Source organism: Mirounga angustirostris, unplaced genomic scaffold (assembly GCF_029215605.1).
Source record: "Mirounga angustirostris isolate CCGP_5_RB_7025 unplaced genomic scaffold, mMirAng1.0.hap1 SCAF_4, whole genome shotgun sequence".
In the NCBI taxonomy this organism is placed as follows: Eukaryota; Metazoa; Chordata; class Mammalia; order Carnivora; family Phocidae; genus Mirounga; species Mirounga angustirostris.
In genome coordinates this window covers 107,301,949-107,317,115 of record NW_026991712.1, presented here as the reverse complement: position 1 = coordinate 107,317,115, position 15,167 = coordinate 107,301,949, and positions in this window count along the sequence as shown.

The window sequence follows — 15,167 nt, the reverse complement described above, 5'->3', positions numbered from 1 at the left end:
CAATATGACAGAGATGAGTTTAATAATAAAATGTATGGAAATTTCTGGGTCCTCCTTTTTATACCTGGGACCAGCTGACATATTTTAAAAAGCAAAGAAAACAAATTCTACCTCTGAAACTAATAATACACTCTATGTTAATTAATTGAATTGAAATTTTTTTAAAAGCCAGAATAAAATTCCTGGTACCTCTATGGATTTTTATGGTGCTGTTGACTTCTTCAGTATCACTGTGAGAATCGATGAAATAACCTGTCTAAAGAACCTAACACAGGGCTTGGTACAATATAGTAATAATGTAGTTCTGTAGTTAACTCTCTTCTCCTGCACTATAGGAAATCACAGTTACAAGTGCATTGACATATCTAGACATATGTATTGGGGTTCTTAGAGAGTCAATGAATTATCATTAATGTCTCCATTCAGGTGGAGACCTGAATTCTGAGCCATTGGAGAAATAGACTTGACAGTCTAACCACTGGAGCTAAGAGCGTCGGTTTTATTATGAATAGTGTTGTATGGAGAATGGCTTAGATCTGCATGAAAGACTTCCTTCCCCATTCTGGCAACTGTGGATGATAGCCACAGGCCCCCACAGGCAGAGCCTGCTGACAAAAACTCTCCTTGGCAAAATTTGAGTCAGGCTCCTGGGAGCCCCCTTCTCAAGGTCTCGACCTTAGTCCCATCCTTGCTAGGCCTGCATTGCTGTTTAAGCAAGAATTCTCTTAAGTCAGTTTAGAGAGAATCTGACCCGATTCCTCATCCTCCACCATCCTGCAGATGATATATGACCCTGCTGGCCTGCCTTCCATGAGAATCTAACAGGAGTACTAACAGAAACTAACAGATTTAGCAAGAATTCCCTTACCCTTAATGTCTCCTCCTAGAAATTTTCCATCTACAGACTCCCTTCACCTGCTTCTTAGCTATAAATCTCCATTTGTTCTTGTTGTATTCAGAGTTGAGCCTGATACCTCTCCTACTGTGATAGTCTTGACACCTATCACAACAGTCCTGAATAAAGTCTCCCTTACTGTTTTAACAATATCGGAATAATTTTTCACTTTCCCACTCAGTTTACAGAGTGGCAGAGAAAGAAGAGAATATAATCTCTCCACGGTCAGGCAGAACCCAAAAGGATAACCAGAAGCAGCCGTAATGGGCATGCATGTCTAATTCTTGCTCTGATGCACATTGAGATTCATGAATGTTCTTTCTTCTGTCCCACCTTTAATGTTCAATTAGGACAAATAGTGAACACGTCCAGATATTCACTAAAGACTTACCAATGTGCCCACCATTAAGAAGAATGAAAAACAGTAAGACATAATCCTTATCATCAAGGAAATCTTCAAGCAAGCAACTGGCATTAATTAAACCATACTTGGTTAACCTAAAATCAACTCAGTAAGCACCTACTTTATGTTGAGAACAGCACTTTAAGATGATTCAGAAGTGTGAGACTTGGTCACTGGTGTCAAAGAACTTGACCTCTACAGTTTGACACTCCTATGTCTAGAGGTTCAGACTTTAGGAGCCTCAAATCTTGTTTTATACCAAGAATCTGAAAATAAGTAAAGTGAGGCTTCAGATGACAGGTAATGGTTATATCAAGAAATACCGTGCCTGCTGGCTCACATGTCACTTCTCCACAGAGGCCTTCCTTGACACACCAGTCTAAGTCAGTTACCTTTGTCCCTACTCCCTCATAATGCCCCTGTATTTTTTTTCTTCTTGGAACTTATTTGGCCTGAACTTATATTTTTATTTATGTGATTTTGGTTCAGCATCTAGACTGTCAGTACTCTAGACCAAAAGTACTATGAGATTAATGCCTGCTTTACTATTTCCCTAAGTAACATAATACTGAACTACAGTGACCAATAAATACCAACTGAATAAATAAGTGATTGACTAAATCTTAGAAGCAGAGGTCTGAATGGGAAAAAGGGGGTCTTTTTTGATGCTTATGCCTCAAATAATAACAATTGATAACAGTCTTCGGGTAATTTATAGCAGGGAAAAACAAATGTTTATGATCCTAAACCACCAAGAGCAGACTAAATTGTTTCGATAGAGATGTTTATTTAAGGAAGTATGTAACATCTTTTGTAAACTCTTTAAAAAATTAAAGTTTTTAAAAATTCATATATCAAAATGGCCATTTCAGTTATTTTATAAAGCTAGCTAAGTCAAATAACGCTTTTATTAATACTGGAATAACAAGATATTATTTTGGAAGTGAACATTTATGTATATGAAACAATCCATATGTTATAAAATGTGTATTAAAAACATTATGATCCAATGGAAATAAGAAAGTAAAAAGATCATTTTGGAAGAGATTTACCTAGGGAAACTCCTTGGGTAGGATTAGCATAGTTAGAGAGGGCCTAAGAAATGGATTCTAGTCAGATAGAAGAAAATCAGCAAAGATTCAGAGATGGGTAGGAATATGGATATGTGGGAATTGTGGGGAATCCACATGAAATGGAGCAAAGGGTCCACATTATAGCAATAAGGTTGCCTAGATCGGCTGGGGATATTTGTGAGTATGAGGGTGGGAGGAGCACATGTCCAAAGCCCAGTGCTCCAAGATACAAGTGTATGCCTTTCAGTGTAATAGGAATGCCAGCAACTTCAAATTAAGTAGGAGATATTTCTCACTCCCTGAACTACCTCTCATAACAATATGATACAGCTTTGGGGAGGATGGCTTTCCTGATGCCAAATGCCTAACACCACAGTCAGTACAAATTGAGTGATTATGGTTTTTGTGGAGGTTTTTTCCCCTCCAATTAATACCAAACTCCACAGTAAATGGGGGCAAGAAGACTGAACACAGCCACTCTACAAGTCACCTGGGGTCTAAGTTCAGCAATTGATTCAGATATTTAAAAGGCCAGCACCTTCCTCAGGCTCAAATGCAAGCTCAGCATCCCACACAACAGACTCCTGGTCAGAACAACCCAGGCGGAAGATAACCTTTACCTAACCAACACAACACAGGGCTTTCCATAGGTTTTAGCCTAGTCTTTTGCTCCCAAGGGTTTGAGCAACATAAAGAAACAAAATTCCTTTCCAGGCAAATGGGGAGACTGTCCTACTTAAAAAAAAAAAAAAAAGTAAATTGCCCAAAACAATCAATTAAATAATTGTTTGGTGATAATATGGAGTAAGGTAGTGTTTGTATAAATCAATAGGATTATCAGTGACTTAGGTATATGTATACCATTTATAAAACACACAAATGGGAAAATAAGAACTAATGAATTCAATGTTAGGGTGAAGAGTCAGTAAGGTGTTACACTGAAATGATGGACTAAATATGAAATTTAATGACATAAATGTTCAAAACTGTTTCGGTTTCCAAAAAAAATGCATGAATAATTAATATGCTTCCGAATAGAATCATATACCAAAAAAGTATTCAACTGACTGCAATTATAACCTAACACCACGAAGATTTAATTCCCTGGCACCTCCTTACATTTTAATAGTGCTGTGCACTTTACAAAGTGCTTTTTTTTTTTTTTCTAAGATTTTATTTATTTATTTGAGAGAGAGAGAATGAGAGACAGAGAGCATGAGAGGGAGGAGGGTCAGAGGGAGAAGCAGACTCCCCGCCGAGCAGGGAGCCCGATGCGGGACTCGATCCCGAGACTCCAGGATCATGACCTGAGCCGAAGGCAGTCGCTTAACCAACTGAGCCACCCAGGCGCCCTACAAAGTGCTTTTATTTGATGTTAGCAACAAGCCTGTAAAGTATGTGCCAGTGGCACTTATTGAGCACTTAACTGTGTGGTGGTACTTTATATGCATTAATTCATTCAACACTCAGACCAAAATTCTATGTGAAGGTGCTCCTATTCTCTCCATTTTACACATGAGGAAATGGGTTTCAGAGAGGAACTTGCTAAAGGAGCTTATTTTATTTGCTTGAGTTTTCCTGGTGCTGAGCACATTGTATACCACAGAGAAAGTACTTAAAAAGATTGTGTGTGTGTGTGTGTGTGTGTGTGTATACTTCAGTTTAAAGAAAGGCTTTTCCAACAGAACAAAAGAAAGAAAACTGGAATAAAATGAGTAGCTCATTATAGGATTTTATGTTAGAAAATCACTACAACCATTTCTAACCCCAAAATCTATTGTCCTATCATTTTTAAATAAAGAGGAAGCATATTGATTTCAAATTATCTTAAATGTCTCCCTCAAAGTTTAATTATAAGCAAGATTAAGAAAATGTTAACTAAGCTGAGAAAAGTAAAAAAAGTTCCAAATGAGCAAGTAATTTAAAAAGTTTATACATCTTTTATCTCTAGGAATTAGGAATACCTCAGAAATAATTCCGTTTCAGTGGATAAAAATACATGTAATCAGTTATTATTTATTTATACCTTTCCTTGTTTTGAACAGATTTAATAAAGTTTACAAAACTTAAGGCAACTTATGACAAAATATGTGTTGAAATCAGGCAAAGGAGAAAATTGGGGTAGGAAGGCAATAATCAAGTGCAGGACACAAATTAGGAAACAAGATACATACTCGGAGATGCTGTACATTTGCTACAGATGTGAGAGAATTTATCTCTGAATTTCCTAATACCCTATGGAGAAACAATGTCAGCTTTTTGGTTTGCTATTTCATAAAATAAAGCAAACCACTTGCTTTGGAGGAATACACAGTATCTGATACTGAGAGGAGAAGAAAAGTTCTCCTGCATAATGTTACAAGCAACAGTCTCGACAACACTTAGAGTAAATAAGACAAAAAGTTTCATCCATATAGGCAAATAGTTCCATGCTGATGTGCAGTCTACGATAAAAAAATTCTTGTCCATTGATGCAGTTTTTTGCTGACTTGCCTTAAAGAAAGGATATCTTTAGAGAAGATTCCAGAAAAATTACTTACATATATTCATATAGTCATTCATATATGTTATTTCTTTCAAAAGCTTTTTGTATTTTATTATTACCAAAGGTATATGTTTATATAGAGAGGAAAATGGTTAGAGAATATATTAAGGGTACTTATATCAAAGGCATCTAATTTAATAAATCAAGTAGTTTTGTCCTACTTATTATAAAAATGTAGTCCTCTATACCCTTTCCATCACCCACTTCCTGATTTCTCACTCTCTTCAACTTCTCTGTTTCTTTTGACACTCAATTATGTAGTATAAAAGAGCAAACAAACAAACAAAAAACTTTTTCAATGTTAGGCATTATCTACTGACTTTCTCTAAAAAATAAAGATTTAAATTTCTTTCATCTCACACATTTATACCCTTCTCTTCCCTCCATCTTCACAATATACTTCTATCATAATTTTATTTATATCAATATTCAGTATTAATTTAATATAGTTTATAACTATGGAAATACTATTTACAATGGAACTATATAATATAATTGTATTTTCTTTCCTGCACAAACTTTCCCCTGAAATGCATTTATTCTTTCATTCACAAATAACTACTGAGCCCAGAACTGTTCTTGCTGCCTGGGACACTTTTATAAACAAAGCAAATGAAAAGCTCTCACCACTGTGGAATTTACATTCTAGTAGGAAAAAAAAAAAAACTGGGCAAATCTTATATTAACCAATATTATAAGTAAAAAATATTTATGATATTAAAAGATAATAAATTCTATGGATAAAGGAGAATTAGGAGTGTAAGTAGGATGTAAAATTTTAAATTCATGTATGAGAATATTCATATACATATTCAATTTCCTAGTTCTGTCAGCTGAGAAGGCCTAAAACCTAAGACAACCCAGTTGCAATTAGCATACCTGACATCCAGATCTTGGTGTCTAAATACCATTCTCCATTGAAGAGTACCAGGAATCCTTGGAGAAATGGCTGATTCCAGGGCTAAGGCAAGAAAAATACAAGGTAACCTTGTTATGCCAAAAAGTCTGAAAGAGTTCAAAGAAATGGTGAGGACATGTCAAAAGGACACAAAAGCCAACTTAAAGTGGTTCCCACTGGCCAAATCTGGGACAATAGTAGTATCAAAATAAATAAAGATAGTATTGCATGGAGTAGGGGGTCCATGTGTCCTCACTGATGGAAAGAAAGATGAGGATGGGGGCCCTTTCTTCCAATAGAAAGCCAACTAATAAATGCAGACAGAATGATGTAATTAGAAAATTGCCATTTGGCAACTGTCATAATAACAGTTGACTCAAACAAAAATTATCAGTGGATGCTAAAACTAAAAGGTAGAATTTAAGGGAAGTAACCAGATATTTGCATAGGGTCAAAGTATCTACCCACAGGATACATATTAATTACAAAGGGTAAAATAATAACATTGCAAGGAAAAAACTTGCAGACACTACCTTAACCAAATAATCAAAGTTAATATCTCTAATAATGAGACTAATTGATAGCACGTGCCTCCTGACATAAGGCACTGAGAAGAATTTAGCATTAGATCTATGGTATTCCCGCCAATAGATCATATACTGAGTCAATCCTGAGGAAACATCAAACAAACCCAAATTGAGAAACATTCTACTAAATAACTGACCCTACTCTCCAAAAATACCAATATCATGAGAGACAAAGACCCAGCAAGTTAATTAGAGAAGATTTAATATATATGATTACCAAAGGTAACATATGACCTTGGATTTTTTTTGGCTAGACAGAACATTACTCGTTTAAAGCCTCAATAAAAGCTGTTTAAAGACAAATCTGAATAAAATCTACAATTTATGTAATTCTATTGTATTCATGTTAATTTCTTGACTTTGATAATTACACTGTGGTCATATAGAAGAATTCTTTCTTCTTTTAGGAAATAGACACTAAAATATTCAGAGAGAAAAAGGGATCATCTCTGCAACTTACTCTTAAATGGTTGGGGGGAAAAATAACATAGTAGCAGTTATACCATGTTTGATCATTGAAAGGACTCATCACACAGTGTATTCACAGAAGACTTTTATAAGAGTAAAGGATGTGGTGCAGCAGGAAAAAAACAAACCCAGGCCAACATCAGAGAGACAGAGCCTTCCAGTTGTAGCTCCCAGGGTCCTTTCTCAGTCCCAGAGAACACACTTCATCTTCAGATCATGAATCACCAAGATTGTCACCGTCTCATCTGAGGAAAGGTTTTTAATAGCCTCTGATCACACAGCCAAGGGCAGGTTTCATGACCAGTCTCAATAGTAGAAACCAAAGAACAAAATACATAATTCATTGATTATCACTTCCTGAAAAGGAAGCTAAATTGCAGAACACACACAAAAAATTCACAAACCAGGTGCAAACCATCAATCTGTACGTTTTCTAAAACCAATGCTGATAAACTGCTAAGGTTGCCCCTGATGTTCTGCAGACCCTAGCATAGATCGGTATCAAGCACATTTCATTTGGGTTTGACCAAGAGTCAACATCATGCCCCTCCAATCTCAAAGATAAGCACAGAGTTGAAACAGCAACTGAGATTAGACCTAAACTTCCAGTCTAAGCCCCTAACCCTTAGGTGTAATTCCAAATTACAAACCACTCATCATTATTCTTTCTGCATCATTCAAAAGAAATAGAAAGATACACACCAAAATATTAATCAGTGGTATCTTCCAATGAGGGTAAGTATTGCTTTAAAGCAACATTTCAGTTTACCACATATTACAATATGGACTTATTCATAATCATGTACAAATTGAAAACACTTACCTCTTTCCACCAGTGAATATGAAATTTATGGAAAGTAACAACAGACTGATTTAATGTAACAGTTAATTAATCACGAAAAAAATCTGTTCTTTCTCAAGCCAATCAGACTTCATTAGAAGAACAGCTTGTAGAGTTTTTACCCAATTCCTCCTCCATCAAATCTGATCGGTACACAGTTATTAACCTTGCCGGTTACACCAGTATTACACCAAAATGAAGTTACATTATAACTGCAGTAAAATGACTATAAAGACAAGATCTCAATAAAACACAGGGAATCTCATGAATACCTGACAAGCTCTAGCATTTCGGTATAAACTTCAAGATAAACTGGATTCAGACACAGACCTAAGTGCCTGAACATTCTGGAATAAACTAGTTAAACTTTATAAACATGATGGCTTTTGTTTAAAGTAATCACTATACCTCCTTTGTAAGAAAAATTTTTCTGTCCTTCAGGAACCTTGGTAAGCAGAAGAATTCAAAGTTAGCGGCTGTTAATAGTACACACATCTGGCTATTTCAAATTTAAGCAATTTAATAAATAATGCTGCACTGTTGATAAGCTAAATATTACTTATCACTATATATTTTACAATTTCAACAGATGAATATTTTAATGTAATGAATTACAAGCTAGTAACCTTGCTTTTAACTACTTTTTCTTTTTCTCTGTTTCAATATATTATTCATTGATTAAACATCACTTCCTGAAAAGGAAGCTAAATTGCCCAACACACACACACACAAAAATCACAAGTTCTAAAATGTTAAAATTATTACAGATTCTAAAATAACACTTTCACTTAAAGATAGCTTAAAATGTCAATGAAAATGAACATCATTTTATGGGGCGCAGAGGTAGCTCAGTCAGTTAAGCCTCTGACTCTTGATTTCAGCTCAGGTCATGATCTCAGGGTCATGGGATGGAGCCCCGCATTGAGCTCCGCATTCAGCGCTGAGTCTGCTTGTCTCTCTCCCAGTCCCCCCTCAAATAAATAAAATGTAAAAAAAAAAGAAAGAAAGAAAATAAACATCACTTTACTACCAAAGAAAAAGTTTAACCTATATTTATTTAGGCAACCTATTTTTCTGTGATAAAATTCCGGGCTAGGTAACAGGACACCAAAATTAATAAATCATAGTCACCAATCTCTAGGACATTTCAGGTTTCTGGGTAAGTCAGAGGTGAAATAAACAAGCAGTTACAATGTGAAAGTCTCCTCATCACCTCAGAAACAAAACAGGAATAAGAAAAACAATTTTGCCCTCAGAAATCAACACTTAATCTATCAAAGCGGAGATTTGCAAATTCCACTTAAAGAAATAGACTGGTCTCCAGGTCAGTAAAATTTAGAATATAATCTTATTTAAGTGCAATAAAGTAAGAAAGAATGTGCCAATTAGATAAGGGATAGTTCAGCTATTTAAATATAGAGAGAAAATGAGAGTCATATACAGAAAAAAAGGGACAAAGTTTGGGAGCTCTTGTCCAAATACGATCCAGCAAAGAGTTTTATCAGGCTTGCAGACTTACTTGCTTTGCCTAACGTACATCCCTGTTGCTAAGATTGTTATGTCCAGTTAAAGGAACCTAATACCATAAAATATTGAAATTATATAATGTATATAAATCCCCTTGTTCTGATTCCATGTTTCTCAAACACCTCTCTGATAATCTGGCTTTCAGTATAGCTTATCTACAGGGAGCAAATGTACTTATCAGGCAAATGTGAATGTGAAGTTGGCTTCACAGATGTTTCTCACTTTAAATTCACAAAATGGCCTCCGTCAGGTCTCTTAGTGTGAGTTAGCATCTTTATGTCTAATCATTCTTATTAACTGAAACATGGCTGAGGCTAGTTTCTGAGCACACGAGGCCAAGAGTCTGATCTTGGACCATAGTGAGGTCACTGGGCAAATAAATATGACTTGTGGCCATCTGTCTAGGTGACCAGTTGGCCAACCAAATCAAAATACTTCATTCTCATTGCATGTGTTCTTAAATCTTCTAAAGTCACAAGGGCCATATCAGAGAGTTACATGTAGCATACCTAACTCTGCCCAAAGTACATTATGGGGGATGGGAGAGGAGGAGCTTACGCTTCAGCTGAGGCTTGACTTTGCCAGGTAGCTAACAGAGGGAAGAATACTCCAGGAAAAAGAAATTTTCATTGCAAAAAGCTGAACATGTGGGAAAACAAGGGAAGAGCAGAGTTTGGAATACCTAAAATATGGAATAAGCTTGGGGAAGGGATGAGAGATGACATTGGAAAATGTAAACCATGACAAAATAATGAGGGATTCTGTATATTTTTCCAGTTACATAATGTATTCAATGCCTACCATATGCTAGGTCTTATTATAGACCTTTGGGATACATTATTGAGTGGGCCATTGGGCTTTAGAGTGAAATTAATGGAGACCAAAAATGTTTAATCAGAGAACTGATATGTCTTTTTGAAAGGCCTTCAATGTAATTGATAGAGTGCAGAAGTGAGTTTACATAGTAGAGTTTACATAGTAGCAGGCCAGAGACTGGAATTCTTAGAAAGACCTGCTTGCCAGGTTGGTCGTTGGCTGGTGTCTGGAAACTTGGAATCCAGGAAAGTTCCCAACGTTCCCTAAGTGATTAGAATGCCTCGTTGTACTCAAACTGTTTACATAAACAATGAGGTTTATGCTGAATATAAACCCTTCTTCCCTCTGGGAATCTGGAATTTTCGTATATGCTAAGCTGATGGTGCTTATGTGACCAGTCAGCAATAAAAACCCTCGGCACTGAGTTTCTAATGAACTTGTCAGATAGACAACATTTCATATATGTTGTCACAATTTAATGCAAAAGAAATTAAATGTGTCCCGTGAGTTGCCACAGGGAGAGGACTCTTGGAAGCTTGTTCCTGTTTTCCTCTGGAATTCACTTCAGGTACCTTTTCCCTTTGCTGATTTTGCTTTGTATCACCCAGCTATAATAAATTTTAGCTATGAGTATGACTGTATGCTGAGTCCTGCACGTGCTCTTGGTAAATCATCAAAGCTAGATGTGGTTTGGGGGACCTCCAACACAGAGAGGAGGAGATCAAGACTGGATATGGATGGAAATGGAAGAAGTAGTTGATGATCAGAAAACAATTCAAAAGCAATACTAGGAATTTTTTTAATGAGCTACCAGATAAATAGTATTATTATTAAGCAATATTTTTTTTAATTCTGAGAAGAAGCAAATTTGGGGAGAAATGAATTACATTTTAAATCTAATGTATTTAAATTAGCTATTGAATATTCAAAGAGGACAATTTAATAGGTGATAATAAACATTGGCTTAGAAACCAGGACAAAGACATTGACTAAAGATACATATATAAGACCCATTGGCATGTAAGAGGGTATCTATTATAGACCCAAGGAATATTTATAAAGTGAGGAGAAAGAACCGTAAAGAATATCAACATTTAAGAGGTACATGGAAGAAGAGGATCCTACAGAAGAAATATAATTGTGACAAACTTAAAAGAGCAGTATCAAATGCCACAGAAGAGTCAAGTATGGAGATGCGAACATTGCCCATGGGATTTGCCATACTAGAGGTCTCTAAAGACCTTGGAGGGAGCAGCTTTGCTACTGTATGCAGAGGAGCATAACAGTGGGAGAAACCGGTTTAATGAATGGGTAGGAAACAAGGAAATGAGGACCCCAAAAATAACTAAGAATGATGCCCTGGAGCACAGAGGTAGAGGACTTTTTCTTTGCCATTACATACACATGTGTGTGTGTGTGTGTTTGTATATATAATTTTTATTTTTATTTATATATAAGAGTTTGGGACATATTTTAAGTTTAAGGAATAACATTAAAATTAATAAAAGTCTGAAGATACAGGAGACCCTGTTGGGCTGTTAACATATGGCTGTATTCTTATGGATTATCCTAGTTCTTAACTGATCAATAAAGGACAGTTGAATGGCATACCCTGGAGCTCCTGTATGGGGCATGTGTTGATACACTGGACATCCCAGCAGAGTATATGCTTACAAGTATTATAAAGATGAAGGTATGTGGATGTCAGCCCTGTCCTATTAGCCCATTCCAATCCTAAGCATGAGCAAGTCTATCAATGAAGTATGTTTATTTCCTCATTACCTTTCACCCTTGCCAAATCTCTTTGGTCCTGACATTCCCATTATGCTCACCCACATAAGGTCCTCAATAGCCTCCTTGTTCATAGATTAGGAGAAAATTAACACAGGTCTTCAACAAGTGCATTCAGAAATTCCCACAAAAATAGATGATAGTTGAGCTTTAGGATCTAATAACTATTTTCTTAGCTGCAATTGTAGGAAATAAAGTGTTTTAAATTATAGTTTCTGAAAGCTTAACGAGGTTAATCTCCTTAATTTCAATCATAAATCCATGAGTACTACGACCACATAGACAAGATTTTCGAGAACAGAACATATTTCACATCTTTTTATCCTTTTCCCAAAAGTTAAAGGTAAATAAGTTTATAATTAAGTGTAATTTTATTATTTTTCCTTTATAAGATTAGTCATATAAATAAATAAGTGCACAAATAAAAATGTAAAATATCAGACATTGGGCAGAAAATGAAGTCACGGTATATATAAACTATTGAAGACCCTTCATATCTGTCAGAATGTGGAAGGAGAAGGTAGAGGCCAAGAGGTCAAATTCAAATTAAAATGACCTCCAGCTAAATGGCAAAAAAGGTAAAACATAACCAAACAAAACAAAACAAAAACAAAAGCACACCTACCCAGCTGCCAGCACTGGCACGAGCTCTTAGAGAAAGTACCCCAGTCTCTATGGTAAACTGTTAGGCATTTATAGGGGAAAAAAAATAAAATGTAAGCCATCATCTTCTCAGCATCACATGACTCCTTGTGCCCATGTTAATGACAAATGAATAATAGCTAATATTCACTATTTACTGTATACCAGGCACTATACTAACCACTTTACAGGGCTTGTCTCAGAGAATCCCAGAATCAACCAGAAGTATGGATATGATCACTATCCCCATTCCACAGATGAGTAACTGAGGCTTGAGTAACTAATGCAAGATCGCCCAATTAGAGAGCAAAGAAGTCAAGATTTACACCCCACAGTCTAATTATTTATCACTGTGCCAAGTCTCATGACTGCAAGGTAGAAAGTGTTGGGGTTTTCCCTGGCCTGGCAGGATTGGATATTTATAGAAACCCAGTGTAGAAGTAAAATTACTTCCCTTCTATGAGGCATGCCTATAGAGAAGAGGTGAGTTCTGGTTCAGTGACGAGATTTTATAATCCCCTGTCCATACTGCTTTATAGCATACAAAACCCTCGACAAATTATCAACTTATCAAACCTCCCAACAATCCTATGAGATAGATAGAGCAGACCTTAACTCCATTCCACAGATGAGGAACCAAAGCCTGAGGTCATGTTGGTAAGAACTGGCAGGGACTCAGGGCCTTTGTTCCCAAGACAATGCCATTTCCATTATAACACACTACTTAAATGGACACACATGGGTAACTAGGATAGGATAAGTCAGACATCCACAGTGTATGCATGCATTCAACCCTGAAAGAAAAGTTACTGATTAGCCCAAAAGGAAATGTGAGGGTTCCGTGACAATTTTTCAGCTGACTTGGAGAAATGCAGTATGTACTGATCCTCTGCCCAAAAATGTCTCAGCTTTTCCTGAAGCTCCTTGGAAGGAATCCTGAGCTTCCCACTCTGGGGAAGTGCTGACTTCAGCCCTGCAAGTAGTAAGAAATGCTTGAAGAATGTGCTCTAGTAAAGAAAGAAGTCAAAGGAGAAAGGGCTGGCCGGCACTCTGAGGCACAGGAGTTGGGGGAAATGATGATGCCTCATGATTTCCAACAAATCCTTGCCAGGAGTGATGGATAATTAAGAATGGCACCTGTGGACAAAAAGCCAATCTAAATGAAGTGGTATAATCCTGATCTATGATGCTTCAGTTGAGTCCAAATTTAAAATATGACTGTGCAACTGATAGCTAGGTTTTTCCCTCAGCGTTTGATGTCCAACCAAATGTAGGCAAAAATAGATTTGGCCCTTGTTCACTTTTCAAGCTACATTTTTAGGAATGAAAGAAAGGGCAATGGGGTGGGAAGAGGAAACCTTTGAAGAAAATCAACCAAAAGAATTTTTTCAGGTGGCTATAAGTAAAAAGATCCATTTAAAAAAATAACTAAGATAAAGATATGAATAAAAAAAGGAATTCATTCAGATTGTTTCTTTTTTAGCGAGTGAAGATGAAAACCCTTCTACTCATTTATGCAAATGATTTTCTGGTTTGATAAACAAAACTTCTTGAAAATGGTAAAAATGCGTGTGTGAGAAAGCCACAATTCCACATTTAAATGACACATAGTGCTACTGAAACAGTGACAGTGTGAATGACATGAGCAGCCTCAACCACATGTGTTCCTGGAGCACCTACTGAGTATCCATCACTGTGCTGGGCATTTTTTAGGAGGAAAGGCTTTTCCACACTCTATAAGGAGAGGTTTGGCACGCCTCTCACATTGAGCTTGCACCTGTGAATTCAAGATAATGTAGAATGGGTATATGCAACTGACAGAGGAAAAGGTCTACAAGAAGTGACAAAACTGAATTTGGGGGCAGAAACAGTGGCACATTTTATTTGTCAGAAAACCAGGGTTTGTAATGTGGATAACTTCGTAATTACCTAAAAATACAAAAGTCACCAATGATGGTTCATACAGCCATTCCAGGAGATGGTGGCATCCAGAAATCTTATATTGGTTCTGGAATGCATTCAGATATGAATAACAGCTGAATAATCCCAGGGCGCCTGGGTGGCTCAGTCCATCAAGCATCCAACTCTTGATTTCAGCTAGGTCATGATCTCAGGGTCCTGGGATTGAGACCCACATCCTTGGGCTCCGTGCTCCACTGGGAGTCTGCTTGGGGATTCTCTCTCTCCCTCTCCCTCTGGCCCTCCCCCCACTCACATGTGAGGTCTCTCTCTCTCTCTCAAATAAATGAATCTTTTTTTTTTTTTAAGATTTTATTTATTTATTTGACAGAGAGAGACACAGCGAGAGAGGGAACACAAGCAGGGGAAGTGGGAGAGGGAGAAGCAGGCTCCCCGCCGAGCAGGGAGCCCGATGCGGGACTCGATCCAGGGACTCCAGGATCATGACCTGAGCCGAAGGCAGTCGCTTAACCAACTGAGCCACCCAGGCGCCCTCAAATAAATGAATCTTAAAAAAAAAAAAAAGAAGAAGAAGAAGAAGAAGAAGCAATCCCTTTACCCCCACCCCAAATGCAACAGTGCCTTAAACAAATTTAGGCAATTTTGCATACATAACAGGAGGTTCTCAGTAGGAAATCCAGAGCTAATTTAGCAACTGTATAACACCACTGGGAGCGAGGCTCATTCTAGCCTTCCATTTCACCACCCCTATGTTCGCTTTT